Below are 15786 nucleotides of genomic sequence, written 5' to 3' on the forward strand. Positions count from 1 at the left end.
CTATATAGGTTATAAGATGTGTTTAATTTTACGCAAACTGTGGTTGGAGATAGAGGACAGAACTCCTCAGCTGACAGCAGCAAACCCCTCATTTAAGGCTTGAATACTTTAAATTTTTTTAGAACTACAATTAAATTTAATGCCACATCAAAAACAAAATCAAACGCAGATGAAGACGCGTGCTAGCTAGTTAAGTTAATAAAATAAACCAATACATATTTCACTTTTTTTGTTTTCATATTATAGTGATAATAAACCGGACATCATCACGTGCTCTCGGAGACCACACTAATATCCTAACTACGGGCATTTGAAATAGTACATAATATATAATAATGGTCATGTCGTTTCCGATAATAAATGTTTTGGACCGTAGTGCATAGAAGTAGGTTAAGGGGTTGTGCGGACGTAGCTTCTTTAGTTGAAGAAATTGTATACTTTTTTCAATTTTTAGAACGATCCTAAGTTGCAGCAACAATATCGTAGAGTACAAGGTTGATGTTACTTCTAGGAATAAATACGTTGACCCGTTTATATAGAAACCGAGAGGGAGGAAGGTAAATTGAATTGTAAATTGTAGTTGCAAGTGACACGGTCATTTGAGATGAAAGAGTACATATTGACAAGTTGCTAGGTGCGACTATTGAGAACGTATGAACGCATTGATAATTTAATTTTTTTTTACGGTTGAATAAATCAACATCATATCATCATCATGGGCAGGAGGCAAAAATTATATCCCCTGATTATATCCCCTGTCAGGGGATATAATTAACATGTCCACCTGCTAAATCATGGGAACCTGGATTAGGAGAAGTTTTCCACCGTTTATTATTACACATAATATTATTTGGAAATTATTTCCACTCGTGCGCCAGTGTTATAAAGCTGTGGGAGAAGATAATTATTTATCCTTTCCCCGGGGATATAATTGTCTCCTACCCATGCTAGCCGTGCAGGTTGAGCAAGGTTTAGGCCGAAGTCCACCACGCTGGCCATGCGGTTTGCTGGACTCCACACGTCTTTGAGAACATTACGGAGAACTGTCTGGCATGCAGGTTTCTTAACGATGTTTTTCCTTCACCGTTAAAGTTGAGTGTAAGGTGATATTGCTTAAAACACTAAGAAGAGTTTAAGACTCGAACTCGGCCCCTGAAAGTTAAGCTTAACCACTAGCCTGTCACGAATAAATATCATTCCCTATTTTGTAACTCTATAATAGTTTAGCGGTTTGATTTATGAGTGAATAGTGATAAACGACTAACACCGGGAGGTATCTTTGCATCGTTCGAGTCCATGTAGGACTAGTGTACCGATAATGCAGTCGTATTTATAACGAAATACTCACCAATGTTATGAACATTGGTTGTTAATCAAATTTAATTACCCACTTTATAATATAACTGTAACACTAGTATTGGCAAGAATTTTTAATGTTACTGCAGAGTGATGAGTAGATTTGAAAATTTTAATTAGAATTTCTGCTGCCAAGCACAGTCTTTCTTTGTCTTCGCACTGAGTGATGGGTAAATTTGAAAATGTTATTAAGAAATTATGTTGTCAAAAACCTGAAAATGAAAATGTAAGCGCCTTTATCTGTGCGTTAGAATTATATGGAAATAAACATAAATAGTGTTTTTAAATTTATGTGTTTTTCTAAATTTTATTTTGTAGTAATAATTTACGGACCGAGTAGATGCACCAGATGTAAGTGAAAACCCTATGGAGTGTTGCTCTGCGCATTATCTATCTATATATATATAAAAGAGAAAGTGTGTGGGTATGTTCCGTATAGGCTCCGAAACGGCTGGACCGATTTCAATTAAACTTTCAGGGAATCTCCGGATTGACCTGGCGAGTAATCCTATAAAGTTTGGTGACGATCGGAGCTATTTTTGAACTGTCAAATACAGCTTTTATTTACAATGATGATATTCTATTTTTGGGTGTGCATGGGTGTAGATAATGATCTTCACCGGCTCAAGAAGAGAATAGAAGAGAATGAATACGGAGAGAAATAAATGATTTAATATATTATGAGACTTAAATTAAAAATTTAATGATGTAAGTTTATTGTTTAAATAAAATAAAGCAAAATCTAGCCCGGCGAAGCGGGCTGGGTACGCTAGTAGCCTATAAAAAAAGCAACACATTGCAGGGTATGGCGAGGGACACGTCCTGCATAGTCGGTGGATAAGGCGTAGGGTAAGGTTCTTCGTACCAGCTCTGTCATGTAAAGCTCTACTACTACTTAAAATGTTGCCAGTTGCAGAAACTTTTTGATTAAAATTGCTACGTTTACAAATTGCTTAAACCTAGCAACTTTGTAACAATGTTTATCGTCAGTTTCGTGTAGCGTGTAGCGCCACTAGTTCACGATACAATGTTTGATGTTGACAATGTTATTCGCGATAAAACTAAACCGGCATCTGTTCAGATTTTCCATCAGTTTATTACCCATCGGTTATGGCTGCAGTGAGTTATGATTGTTTGCGGAACGCAATATTGACATTGTTTATTGCGTGCGTTTTGTGAGTGAACGTACAGGCTACCATTTTTTATTTTACTCTATGTAGTATTTTGTTAATTATCTCGAGAGGTAAAAACAATGGAACATGGAACACGATTGAAACTTAAAGATTAATATGCCTTACTACGTCACCGGTCCTGTTTATTGTCACGAACTTGCGATAGTTATTGTTAAAGCTCATCCACCCGCAAAGGAGCAGCTTGGTGGGTCTATACTCTAAAATTATCTTTACTATGTGTCCAGAATAGAAGCGGTAATAGGCTGATAATATTTTTGCCTTATTCGTCCCGTATTCGAGAAGCGGTGATAGCCAAGTGGTTAGGACTTCGGCTTCACTTTCGGGGGGTCAAGTTGGAATCCCAGCACGCACCTCTAAGTTTTCTGAGTTAGGTATGTGTGTTTTAAGTAATTAAAATCTCACTCGCTTCAGCGGAGAAGAGAAATATCGTAAGAAAACCTGCTTGCTTAAGAATTCTCCACAATGTTCTCAAAGGCGTGCGAAGTCAACCATTCCGCACTGGGCCAGCGTGGTGGACTACGGCCTAAACCCTTCGCATTGTGAGAGACCCGTGCCCTGTAGTGGGCCGGTAATGGGTTGATATGATGATGATGATGATCATTACCCCTCCCGAATTTTATCAGGGTCTTTATTCCAGAGCTCGTTCACGCTATTCAGCCCAAACGAACTACGATTGACGGGCAGCGCTGCAGCGCTTAGAGTTGTGGGGACAAATTAATACGAGTAAATAAATATAAAAATTAAGTGAATCGTGTCCGAATTGTTCAAGACACCCACCGTACGGCCGAAATGCGTGTTCAAAACCCGCCGGTTCCACAATTTATGATTATGTTATAAAAATGTACGAAATACAAATAGGTAATTCTCCCCTTACAGAGAAATATTTTAAATTTATGCAAATTATTTCTAACCTTCCAAAGATATATTATTTTGTTAAGATCGACCGTATTATAATGCGAAAGAATAATAACTTCTGTTCAAGCGTGTTTGTGTTTTTTCTAAATATTGAAAGGTTATTTTGTTATGATATTAGAGAACCTTGATATGATAAGTGAGGGAGAAGTATGGCGTAGATAAGGGATTAACGTCACCCCAGGTTTTGCAAATGTTACGAAAAATAAGCACACGAACCTGACAAGGCTTTTGAAATATGAAAAATCTGTTTATAAGGTGAACCCTGCTCCATTTAGACAATACCTATCTCGGCATAATTTTTCTTGAATAATGTAGCAATACCCAACTATGTACTGCGTAGATATATTATGTATTCTAATTTGAAATAATTACTTTCAAAACATTATTCCTTGCTAATCATCGCAAAGCATAATTAACTAAGAATTCTATTGGGAGTCAAGTGATGGTTATATGGAGTAGATTAGTATTTTACTGGAGCAAAGGTTGTAGTAACAACCATTTTGTTGCCACTTGTCGGTTGCTAACAAAGTTTTTGGAAGTATACCTCAGCTAGAATTCTACACTGGACTAAATAAGTATAAACAAATGAAGGCCTATAAGTGTGGGCATATTGGCCATGAATAGCCAATGACCAATGACAAAGGCCCTAAGGAGAGAATTTGCCCATAATTACAACGCTGTGCCGACGTTTTGGTGATTGCAGCAGATGGTAGTAGTAGCACTAAGTGAACAGATGCCCGTTCACTGTTATATATATGAACCTTAGAATCTCCTCACAGTATTGGTAGACGAATCTCCATATTTAATTGTGCCACATTTCCTGTGTTCGGCAGGTTTGGAAAAAAACACTTTCATTTGAAGGCCGAGTGACGCAGTGGGCAGCGACCCTGCTTTCTGAGTCCAAGGTTGTGGGTTCGATTCCCACAACTCGGAAAACGTTTGTGTGATGAACATGAATGTTTTTCAGGGACTGAGTGTTTATCTGTATATTATAAGTATTTATGTGTATTATATTCATAAAAAAATATTCATCAGCTATCTTTGTACCCATAACACAAGCTACGCTTACTTTGGGGCTAGATGGCGATGTGTGTATTGTCGTAGTATATTTATTTATTTATTTATAGTATATATATGATTTTTTATAACACGCCAAAACCCTTGGCAGTGCATCCTTCTGACGTCTATTTGAAAAGGTAACGTGTTTCGAGTTAAGGTGGGTAAGTTAAAATAAAGTCAAAGAAATAACAAACGACATTTCCGTGACACGTTTCCAAGAAGTTTCTATGTTTACTGCTATTTAATGCATGCTGATTTCGTGATGCTAGTTACATGACTATATATCACTCACTGCGCTTCGAATGCGATCGCATAATATTTTATTTTCAGTGTGTACTCATGTTTATTTGTAGACTGACGAATGTGTGTGTCTGCCCGCCGGATATTTGGAACAATCTGTGACATGATTCTATTTGTTCTATCTGTGCGGATGACGTACAGTTTTAACCGACATTTCCTTGAAAAATATGTTTAGATTTAGAATCAGTATGTGTATCATTAGTAGCGTTTATAGCCAGTGGTTAGAGCTTTGGTTCTCTTTTCGGAGGATCGAGTTTGATCCCCGGCATGCATCTCTAAGTGTTCGGAGTTACATGCGTTTCATGAGCAATTAAAATATTTGTATTTATTTATATATTAGCTTTTCAAGGGATACAAACAGTACTATTTAAGTTATATTACGAATTCGTGGTGCGCAATGATGTTGCTATGTATATATAGAAAAACACGTAGATGAACCAAAAATGTAAACTAATATAGGATCCCAAAGTGTCACGTTATCCAGATATTTTGAGGTAAAGAGAGACATATGAGGACAACGAAAATAATCTAAATAATCGTTTCCAGGTTGATTACTATGACTGTGAACTGTTTATTGGAAGAGAGTAGGTACATCATATACTACTAGGCGCACGAGATAATCAACTACTTCTATAATTAATTATTTATCTAATCATTGCAATTTAACTCATTCGACATGTCGCTGTCTCGTTGCGTTGATCGCATGTGTCTTACTTTGAACTTTTTGAAGTTATACTTCTTTTGGCGCGCTATGGAAAAATGATGAGAGTAAATTTTTACAATGCGCGCGTATACCGTCACAAAAAACCGACACCCTGAAGTTAGATATAAGGTTTGGCAGTGTACACTTACAGTTGTCTGCGGACTCACACTTTATTTAACCAGATAATGCATTATAATAAAACTTTCAATTTATATCCCTTTTTACTATTGTTAGTGTTGTTTTTTCTACAGACTTAGAATAAGGCGAAAGATAAAAATTTTGAAAAGATTTTTATCTTGTTACGCCAAAGAAGTATAACTTCTAAATCTGTACATAAATACACACACTTTTTTTTTAATTAAGTAAGTATTGTAGCTAGTTGCACCTATTTAGTACATCCTATTATTTCCATTAAAATATACAAAATATATACAAATGAGTTAGGATAGTGTAGGACGAGGTGGGTGACAATACCGTATATAAAAACACTTTGGCAAAAGCGGCCTTATATAGTTTAGTATAGAGTCTTTATCTCACTTGTGCGGGAGATAATACACATAAATTCCACGCGGAGCGTCTGTCCGATCTGGGTTAGAATAATAATCCGAGCCCACTTAACACAGCGGGAACGTCGAAGAAGAATAAACAAATCTAGCTTAAAATGTTAGTTCGTTTTCCATATTGTAATTTCTATATCCCGAGTTTAAGGTCAGAAGATCAATTATAAATAATCGAACAAAATAGAGCAGAACAGAATAATAAATTCGCCTTTACTAAAAATAAAATTCGGCTATCAGATTTAAGTTACCTATTACGCCGTAGACTCTTGGACATTTAATTAAACGTAAGCCTTTAGGTAGAAAGGATTTTTTGCTCATTAAAGGAGATCAGATTTTTCCTCACCGGTAAGCACGGTGTAACAATTAAAAAATATTTAAACGCGTTTAGCTTCTCAAGTGAACGGTTACGAAATAAATAAAAAAGAGTCGTTCAAGAATTGGGAAGTACCCAAACTAGAGATTGTAATTTTCGTTCAGTGAACGAAACAGGGGGCGTTGGAATTGAGATTCGGCTCATGCTTGGCTGAGCGGAAAGACAGAGATGTATTTAAATTAATTTCAACGTGGGGCTTTGAGATGTCACTAATCAGGATCGTTGTTAGGGAACGTAGGGGTACAGTGATACATATATATAGGTACATTACAATTAAAGTTAAAATATTATCACACGTAATTTAACAACCCTTATAGATGTGGTGCTGATAGGATTTGCTTGTAGTCTCAGGTCTCGAATCTTGTACTAACATAGGTACTGTACACGTATCAAGTGACATCTCTCAAAATTTGTAGTAGTAAAAAAGTAGGCTTGAAAGAACTCGTTTGAAAGTCTAATTTACCCATTTTCGCTGATGGCATTTATGTAGGTTGGTCGTTTGTTTCTGGTATTATTAGCACTCTAATGCTTGTATAAAAAAAAAAAAACATTGTTTAAGGGTCGAAGCTGACCACCCCAGACTGGAGAAGCGCGATGGGCCGACGTTTTGGTATAAAATAGGTTAAAATTCTTTGTTAGGTACATGAGTATTACGCACGCAATATATTAAACGTTTTATTTTAAGAGTTAATTTATCATTATTATCAATATCATCATCCGGCCCACTAAAGGGCCTAGGAGACCTCCTTTCAGAATGCGAAATTTAGGCCTTGGCCGCTTGACCATTGCGTTGCGGTCTGCGGATATATTGTGCGGATTGGTAGACTTCAAACGCCGTTGAGAAAATTATGGAGAACATTCAGGCATGTAGGTTTCCTCACGACGGTTTCCCCTCACCGTTTAAGCAAGTATTATATATATTTGAATAGTTTAAATTAAAAATGCACGATTTAAAAATGCATTATTCAAATAAAACGAGTCTCCTTTTAGTATTAAGAAGGAAGGGCACTTTAAGAGCAACTTTTTCTCAGGATCGAGAAATATCGCGGGTGATTCGATTACCGCTGGCTGTCTCCCTGAAATTGTTTAGGAAATTACCTTCTAATGGACATCAATCTTCTCAGAAGCACTTTGTTTAAAGTTACTTTGAGAAAAAAAGCGTAATTTGTTACTGGACGCAAATTAAGACCAGAGTTTCATCAAACGTTGTGCATTAAAATGACAAACGATGAAAAATTGCGTATTTCGCCCCTATAACAAATTATAGGGGCGATATAAATTAGTAGACCTACATTGTAAACTTCTCGTCTTATTGGTTTTTGTCCGAGATTCAAATTGAGTGAGGCGATCACGAGAGGTTTGGGATGTGAGCACCATTTCACATAAGCGATGACTGATTGATAAATATCCATAATTCTATACATATTAGTTATCTTCTTTATTATCAACATTGAAATTCCTAACGATTTCTAAATAAATACATTTTCGTAGTTAAAGAATTTCTTTTAACACAGCAAGCTGCTGGGATTTAGAGCAATAATTCTTTCCCCAGCTTTTATATCTTGAACGTAATCCTTTATACTGTAAGATTTTTTTTTAGTATAAACTAAATATCCTGTATGTGCATAGAATAAGGGTTAGAATACATGAAGCATAGTTTTCAACGTAACGTGAGTCCTATCACAGACCGAAAAAGATAAGGTTTATCGGATCCAATAAGGTAAACCCACCCATTTGAATGGCGTGGTCCGGTTTATTTGCGCAACACTCCAAATCGAATGGTACGTGATTGGCATCGCAGCGATGCCCGATTGGACCCTATTGAATAACATTATAATTTTGGTACGGGAGCCGCTTTATAGATGAAAATTATACAGTGTACTCTATCTATCAGTAATCTAAATCACGAGTACAGGATTAAGGTAATAAGAGCTATTGGTGTCAGTGGGCTAAGCTCGTCAGAAATTTCGTGGCCACTACGTCTGCTCTACCAAATACACGCAGAAAAGGAGTACTGTGTACGTATTCTAACTTTTTTGAGAATTGAATAAGACACATTTAAATTGCACATGATGCAAACAAGTATGGCGGCAAACACTTGACGATACTATTAGAACTATGGCGGATCAAACCGAACGACTCGAATAGAGGAGGCAAAATTTCCTAACGTGACAATTTTCTAATTGAATTTTTATGACAGAGCTCGTCCGGGGATGGGAACGCCGCACTGCTTATTTCTGGCTCTAAACAGTGCGGCGTTGCTGTTTTCCTGTCTGAAGTGCGTCGTTGCCGGTGATTACAGGCAAATGAGTTTTAACACTTTTTTGAAAGTGTTCCTGGCATTTACTGCGAAGTGTTGCTGTTTATAGGCAATGGTTTTCCACTAATCATCAGGTAGGCCTAAATTCTTTATTCCCATAAAGAAGATAGTGCAGCCATTTTATAGCCTAAACTATACAGAATTGATCAATTTAAATGGAACATCGATCATTGGAATCCGGCTTTGGTATACGGATAGGATCGGGGCTGTTTGCAAGTAAGCGATATTCCATACTCCTTACAACTGTATGTATCATAAATGTAGGGTTGTAGATCGTGAATATGGTCATCCCATTCCTTTGAAAGAGGTAAAAGCGGCTTACTTGTGCAACGCTTTGAATGGATAGAAACGTGCACGGCATTGCAGCGATGCGCTATTGAACTCTATTGAATAAGGTTACAATCTGAATTCTGCTGTGGACATGATTTGTTTCCAACGGCGTTTTAAAAATTGACTTTCGTTTAAATTGGCAACCACATATCAACTATATTTGCGAAAGGCTGAGAGCTATATTAAGTAGGTTATACATACTCAAATATAAACTTCCTTACAAGACGCTGAGATTACTGTACTTGGCACTGGCAGACTAAATAATTGGATACGGTCTATGTAGTTATGGTAGAACATATAAAACATATATTACCCGAATATACAACTTACAACTTAAAATGTTAAAAACCATAGTACCTAAAAAAATCAAACTAAAATATTTAAATGAATGCCATGAATTATTCACATATTGTAAATTATTGCCAGTGCAGAGCAAAGTAACATTAGCTGTACTAAAGGAAGAATTTGGTAATATACAACATCTTAGACGTAAAGTAAAGAGCAAGATGGTAATTTTCGGAAACTGCCTAGTTATAAAAAGTTTATTCTACCGAAAACACATAATGTGTACGGAAGAAGGAATTATAAATACATATTACCCAAAATATTTGAAGATCTCCCACCCGCTTTGCAATGTATAAATGAAAAAAAACATATATTTTTAAGGAAATGTTAAAGACATTTTTTAGCTAATAGTCCAAAAAAATGCCACTGTTCGATTAATATTGTCTAAATGATTTACATTAAGATTAAGGTACATTAACATTTAGATTAAGTAGTTAAATATTTTTAAAGATATATACTTGCGAACCCGCCATCCCCACCATAAACGCATAGTTTCTAAGGGAATGGATAATTATGTTGGAAAATATTTGTTACTTTTATTTTGAACAATAAAAAAAAAAAAAAAAAATCAATAGACATAGGGCTTTTGTAAGGTTTTTCTACTCTGGTCTTGTCTAGCAGTGCATAGAGGGTATGCAGATGATATAAAATGAAGAAAATCTCCAGTTTGAGTTGTAAAAAACTTAAGGATAGGCATTGTAAGTGTTATAATTAGCCTACAATTAATTATTTATGTTAAGTTTGCAGCGACCCTGCTTTCTGAATCCAAGGCCGTGGGTTCGATTCCCATAACTGGAAAATTTTTGTGTCATGAGCATGAATGTTTTTCAGGGTCTGGGTGTTTATATGTATATTATAAGTATTTATGTATATTATTGATAAAAATATTCATCAGTCATCTCAGTACCCATAAAACAAGCTGCGCTTACTTTGGTGCTAGATATCGATGTGTGCGTTGTCGTAGTATATGAATTATTTATTTATTATTATCTGCATACCCTGTGCATACCCTCTATGCAAGCCACTGTTGTCTGGTCTACCATTCCATCACCATTGTCTATAACATATTGCAGTGACTAGTTTGATTTTGCTTCTCCACATAGACCTGGACGAGGGTTATTGACTGGAGCTATTCATCATAACATGTTAATTATCAGTTTCTACGCGATATCTTACCAGAACACTGAATCGCACAGCGGCACGTCTTTCTCGGTAGCGTGGTAACTAGCCACGGCCAAGTCTCCTACCAGACTAGACCAGGGAAAATTCAGCAATTATAAATTCCCCTGCCGGTAATCGGACTTGGCACCTCCAACTTAAATTCAATAACATCGGTATTAAATTCCATATTGTAGGATGATTAACCCTCCACGCAGCTTCAAGAGCGGATTTTATTGAACTTTTTCCGTATAGAATGTTTCTCGGAGACTGTTTGCGAATGAATAAGCTTGCGCTAACTATACCAACTTTACTATTAGTTCATAGTATACTTAGGACGCGGTTATAGCCCAGTGGGTAGGACTTCGACTTTCAGGGGGCCGAGTTCAAATACTAGCACCTTCAACTTTTCTAAATTACACGCGTTTTAAAATTTCAGTTGCTTCAACGGTGAAGAAAAACTTCGTGAGAAAACCTGCATACCAGAGAGTTGTTCATAATGCTCTCAAAGCTGTAAAGTGGCCAGTGTGGTAGACTACGGCTTAAACCCTTATCATTCTGAGAGGAGACCCGTGCCCTGTAGTAGCCCGGTATGCGCCTTAACCCCTCCTTTTTTTTATTACATTACAAGTTAGTCCTTAACTTCAATCTCACCTGGCGGTAACTGATGATGCAGTATAAGAAGGTAGCGGGCTTACCTGTTAGAGTTTATGGTAGTCATAAACCTAATCAGTTTCTACGCGACATCGCACCGGAACACTTTATCGCTTAGCGGTACGTCTTTGTCTATGAGGTGGTAACTAGCCACGGCCAAAGCCTCCCAACAGACAAAAATCCCCTAAAATCCTTCTCATTGTTGGAACCGGACCGATTACCTTGACCAGGTCATCGAACCCAGGACTTCTTAGATTGACTACTAGACCAGACGAGGCTGTGCAATATCTTTTTAATTAGGTGTACCAGAAGTCCTATTAACGCAAATATCTTTTGTAACATGGAACAGTTTGTCAAAATTTACATTGCACTGTGCGTGCGTAACTAAATCAAGTGTCAATGTCATAGAGATTAGAGGCCAAGTTTTTAAATTCATTAAATAAAAAGTCTAGCATTGACGATGATTGTGTTAATAAAACTTTCGTCTTCCAAAAAAATTGTAGATTTTAGCAGAAATAGCGCCCTACGGCTTTAAGGGTCATGAATTACAAAACATCCAATTATTCTTTACAAGCCTACAGAACATAGATAATAAAATTTCGTTTATATGCTTGGTAATATAATATCCTATTATCTTAAAACAATATTATAATAGTGGATGATAACTGAAACATTTTGAAGCGAATCTGTTATGTCTGTCTGTCTGTATATCAGCAATATATTTATTAAGTATGAATTAATATGAACGGAAATCGTAATAATAGCGTGTTTTGTTTATCGTCTAATATCTACAGCCTTAATCCGATTTACGTGATACTTTACGTGATATAAAAATTAATTAAAGTTTACTATGCCAGTCATAAAAAAAATTTATGCATTTAGAGATTTGGAAATAGCAGAACAAATTAAGTACCTATTCCAATATTTTAGTGCTGCATGAAACGGCTGCAATTTATTGAATTTATACCGCTGCACCGCGCCGCTGACTCTCGATGAAGGATGCTTTCGTTACACCAAACTATTAATGTAATGTCCTTAATAATTTTTTTAAATATTATGTACGAATAAACATAATAAAAGTTACCATGTATAGTAAATTTTAAACTTTTTTATTTTATTCAATTTGCAATTATTTTTGCACCTAACGGTACAAAAGAAGGTAAAATGTTGTCCTTAATTTAATATTATAAATAAGTAAATGAGTATGTAAGTACGTAGGCGCAGGTAAGAAACATTATATAACGCTTCTTACTTCTAAATACAAGGACGTTAGCCCTCGCTGATTGCTAAATATTCATATGACTGTTACTATTCGGAATTCGAGTCATATTCATCATGCCAGAGAGGAAACTATTCCTTGACATATGCACAGACAAATCACGCGTTGACAGGTGCCTAATATGATTTGTCCCGTTTTGCTCATTACGAGGAAATCAAATTAAATTGAGCATTGGAACACAAAGCTTGTGTCATGGGGAGATGTAAAGTAAATCTAGTTGATAACTTATCAATAGCATAATATCATCTTCATTTATTAGTGTCTCAGATTTTTAGTTCCGAGATTGAGAGTGCATGAAAAAAAAATTTGCTCTCCCGTTTCCTCTTTTGCTACACCTTGTGATTTCTATTGATAGAAAATGAGATAAAGAATGATTTGGGTCTATATTAGCTTCTACTTGCATGAATGCACCGCCGAAATGTTTATACTGAATACAGACGCGTTCGTACGGTCTGCGGATGTTCGAGACTCAAAGAAACACCAGTGAGCTAGTCGGAAATCCGAGCCTTCGAAGTCACGTCCTAGATTTATTGCTCATAGTGCACATGAAAGCCTTTTTCTATTGGTCAGACCATCAGTCGCCATAGCTCGCGATTGTGAGTCGCTTCCGATGGTATCCTTACTTTAGTCATATCTATTTCGTTTAGCGTGGAGATTTCTCTACATTTTTTTTCTTAGCATTTTGAAGGCCTGTTTGGCGCAGTGGAAAGAGCTGTGGCCTTATTACTGGGGGTAATCTTGGTGCGATTCTCCGGCAAAAAGCTAATTTGGGAATTTACTATTTCTTAATTTTATCGTCTGGTCCGGTTCGAGGCTTCGGCCTAGGTTAGTTATCACCTTATGGAGAAAGCTGTGCCACCAAGTGATTAAGATGCCGCCTGGATACCAGGCAAGATTGCAGTCAAGAGTTTATTTGTACCGAGAGATGGCGGTTATTACAAGAATAAAAATATTTCTAGGTACTGGTGACGTCAGATACTCAGAAGTAGGTAGTTGGCTAGCCGTAATAAGCAAGTCAGAACAGAAAGGTGTCTTCAAGTTTTAAGACGGTTTTATTTTGTGCTGACCCCATATAATGTGGGACAAGGGCAAGAAGAAGAAGAAAGAAGTTTTTGAGAAAGCCCCGAGACAACAAAATTTGCTTAGTTGAAGGGAGGCCAACTGATTTCAATCCATCATTAATTCATTAATTTCTATATTATTTTTGAATCTGAAGGCACTATGTGCCTTCTTCTACTTGGTTAAGAAGGGTTTAAGGCTCTGATAATTAATAATAAAAGTTTAAACTGCAACCTCATTTTGCTTCGTCAATTTGATGATAAAATAACATATTATTGTCGTAGCAAACAGACCCCGCTTTAAAATCCCTATCCCTATCCCTACTAATATTATAAATGTGAATGTAAGATTGTTTGTTACGCTTTCACGCGTAAACTACAGAACCGATCTTTATGAAACTTTTTATACATATTCTTGGAAGTGTTAGAAGTAATATAAAATACTTTTTTTCCAAACATTAAGCTCTGTTTCTTTGGGAGAGGGGATGAAAGTGTTTGACGATTTTACACCATTACTTACTACTTACAAATTATAACCGATTTAAATAATTATTTTTCTACTATAGAGGTTATAATATGTGTTTAATTTTGCCCAAACTTTGTGTAGATCTGATAAATGTAATAGGAGATAGAGGACAGAATTCCTCAGCGGACAGCAGCAAAGCCCTCATTTAAGGCTTAGCGATACTGAATACTTTTAATTTTTTTAGAACTACAACTAAATTGAATGCCACATCAAAAAACAAAATCAAATGCAGACGAAGTTGCGGGCAACAGCTAGTACGAATATAAAGATCGTTAAGGCGGTACCTACCCTAGTCCCCTTGTATATCAAACGACCTCCATGTACTACGCACTGTATAACAGACTCCTATTACCATAGAATTAAACTGGAGCACGAGGCCATTATTAATTAAAAGAAAACAGGGTTGAAAAATAAATCAAAACAAAAATGTAAAAGTAATTCTGAGCTAAAATTGCACGTTGAAAAGAAAAGTACGTTCCAGTGCCGTACAGGCCCGAGGCATTACAAGCTTCGAAGTTTTTTTTTTTTTTTTTTCATGTATTTAAATTATACTTTGTGTGCTGCTTAGTTAAACAAAAAGAAAATCTAAGGTGAGAGTGGACTCCGTCTATTCAAGAAAAAAACTTCGAAATTATAGCGTTCACCAGTAAGACTATAAATTTATTCAGTTTCGACTTATCTCCGCGATTGCATTCATTTAAACGCAATTCTCAAGTTGTGGAAGGTTTACTAATCAATCTAATCCAAAATGCCAGAGTGGGAAAAGGGTGACAATCTGCCGTCTGCAGATTTTGGATTAAATTGAATGAATGAATAACACTTTGAAAAAAGTAGTTATAGAGAGAGTTTACGTGTAACAGAATTACGAAATAATATTAAAGCATGGATAAGTATATCATAAGGAATCAAAAGAAGCATATTTATTTTTCCATACAAACGAATTCAAAACAGTGTGTTTACCCCTAACCCTATTGAACATAAAAGACCGACACGCGCATAGTGCCTACGCTACGCGACGCCTACCTGATCCTGTGACAGGAGTCACATGATTTTAATTATACATATAATGCTGGGGCTATATCTGATTTCTTTCAGTAAAAGCTATGGCAGTAACTTACTAAAAACTATTAGGTTTTCAGTTTCACAGAAAAGTCTCAGACACGGTACATATGTAAATTTGAAGCCTGTGAACTGACTGATAATCAACACATAGCCTAAACAGCTGGGGTTAGAAACTTGTAATTTGTACTTTAGGTTTCTGTTATAACGTAACTTAAGTGCGCCTAAGAAAGGATTTTTGGAAATTTACCCCCAAGGACTGAAATAACGAAAGAAATACGGTAAAAAAAATCAACGCTGGTCCTAGAGACATGAATTTTGGTGGGTGTTTTCTTTAGGAAACGTAGGTATCGAATAAGAAAGGATATTTTGAAATTCCACCCTTAAGATACAACAGAAGCTATAGATAGTCATAGATGGCACTTTTGATGCAAAACGTGGATGACGTCGCGGGGGACTGCTGGTATAAACATATAACTGAACATTAATTTCGGGCGTCAATAGCTGCGACTGCGTATATTCAAGAAGTTAAAAATACGCAGCGTACACGGGCTCTTATCCTAAACGCATATTACACGGCCTCTGTTCCGTCGTGGGT

At 36.4% G+C, this 15786-nt stretch overlaps 1 protein-coding gene across 1 annotated transcript in view; it reads left to right on the forward strand.

The window, feature by feature from the left end:
* LOC120631972 overlaps positions 1–15786 on the forward strand; it is a 344454-nt gene that overhangs the window by 41671 nt on the left and 286997 nt on the right. The window lies entirely within an intron of this gene.

The sequence above is a fragment of the Pararge aegeria genome, chromosome 19, assembly GCF_905163445.1.
Source record: "Pararge aegeria chromosome 19, ilParAegt1.1, whole genome shotgun sequence".
Lineage (NCBI taxonomy): Eukaryota > Metazoa > Arthropoda > Insecta > Lepidoptera > Nymphalidae > Pararge > Pararge aegeria.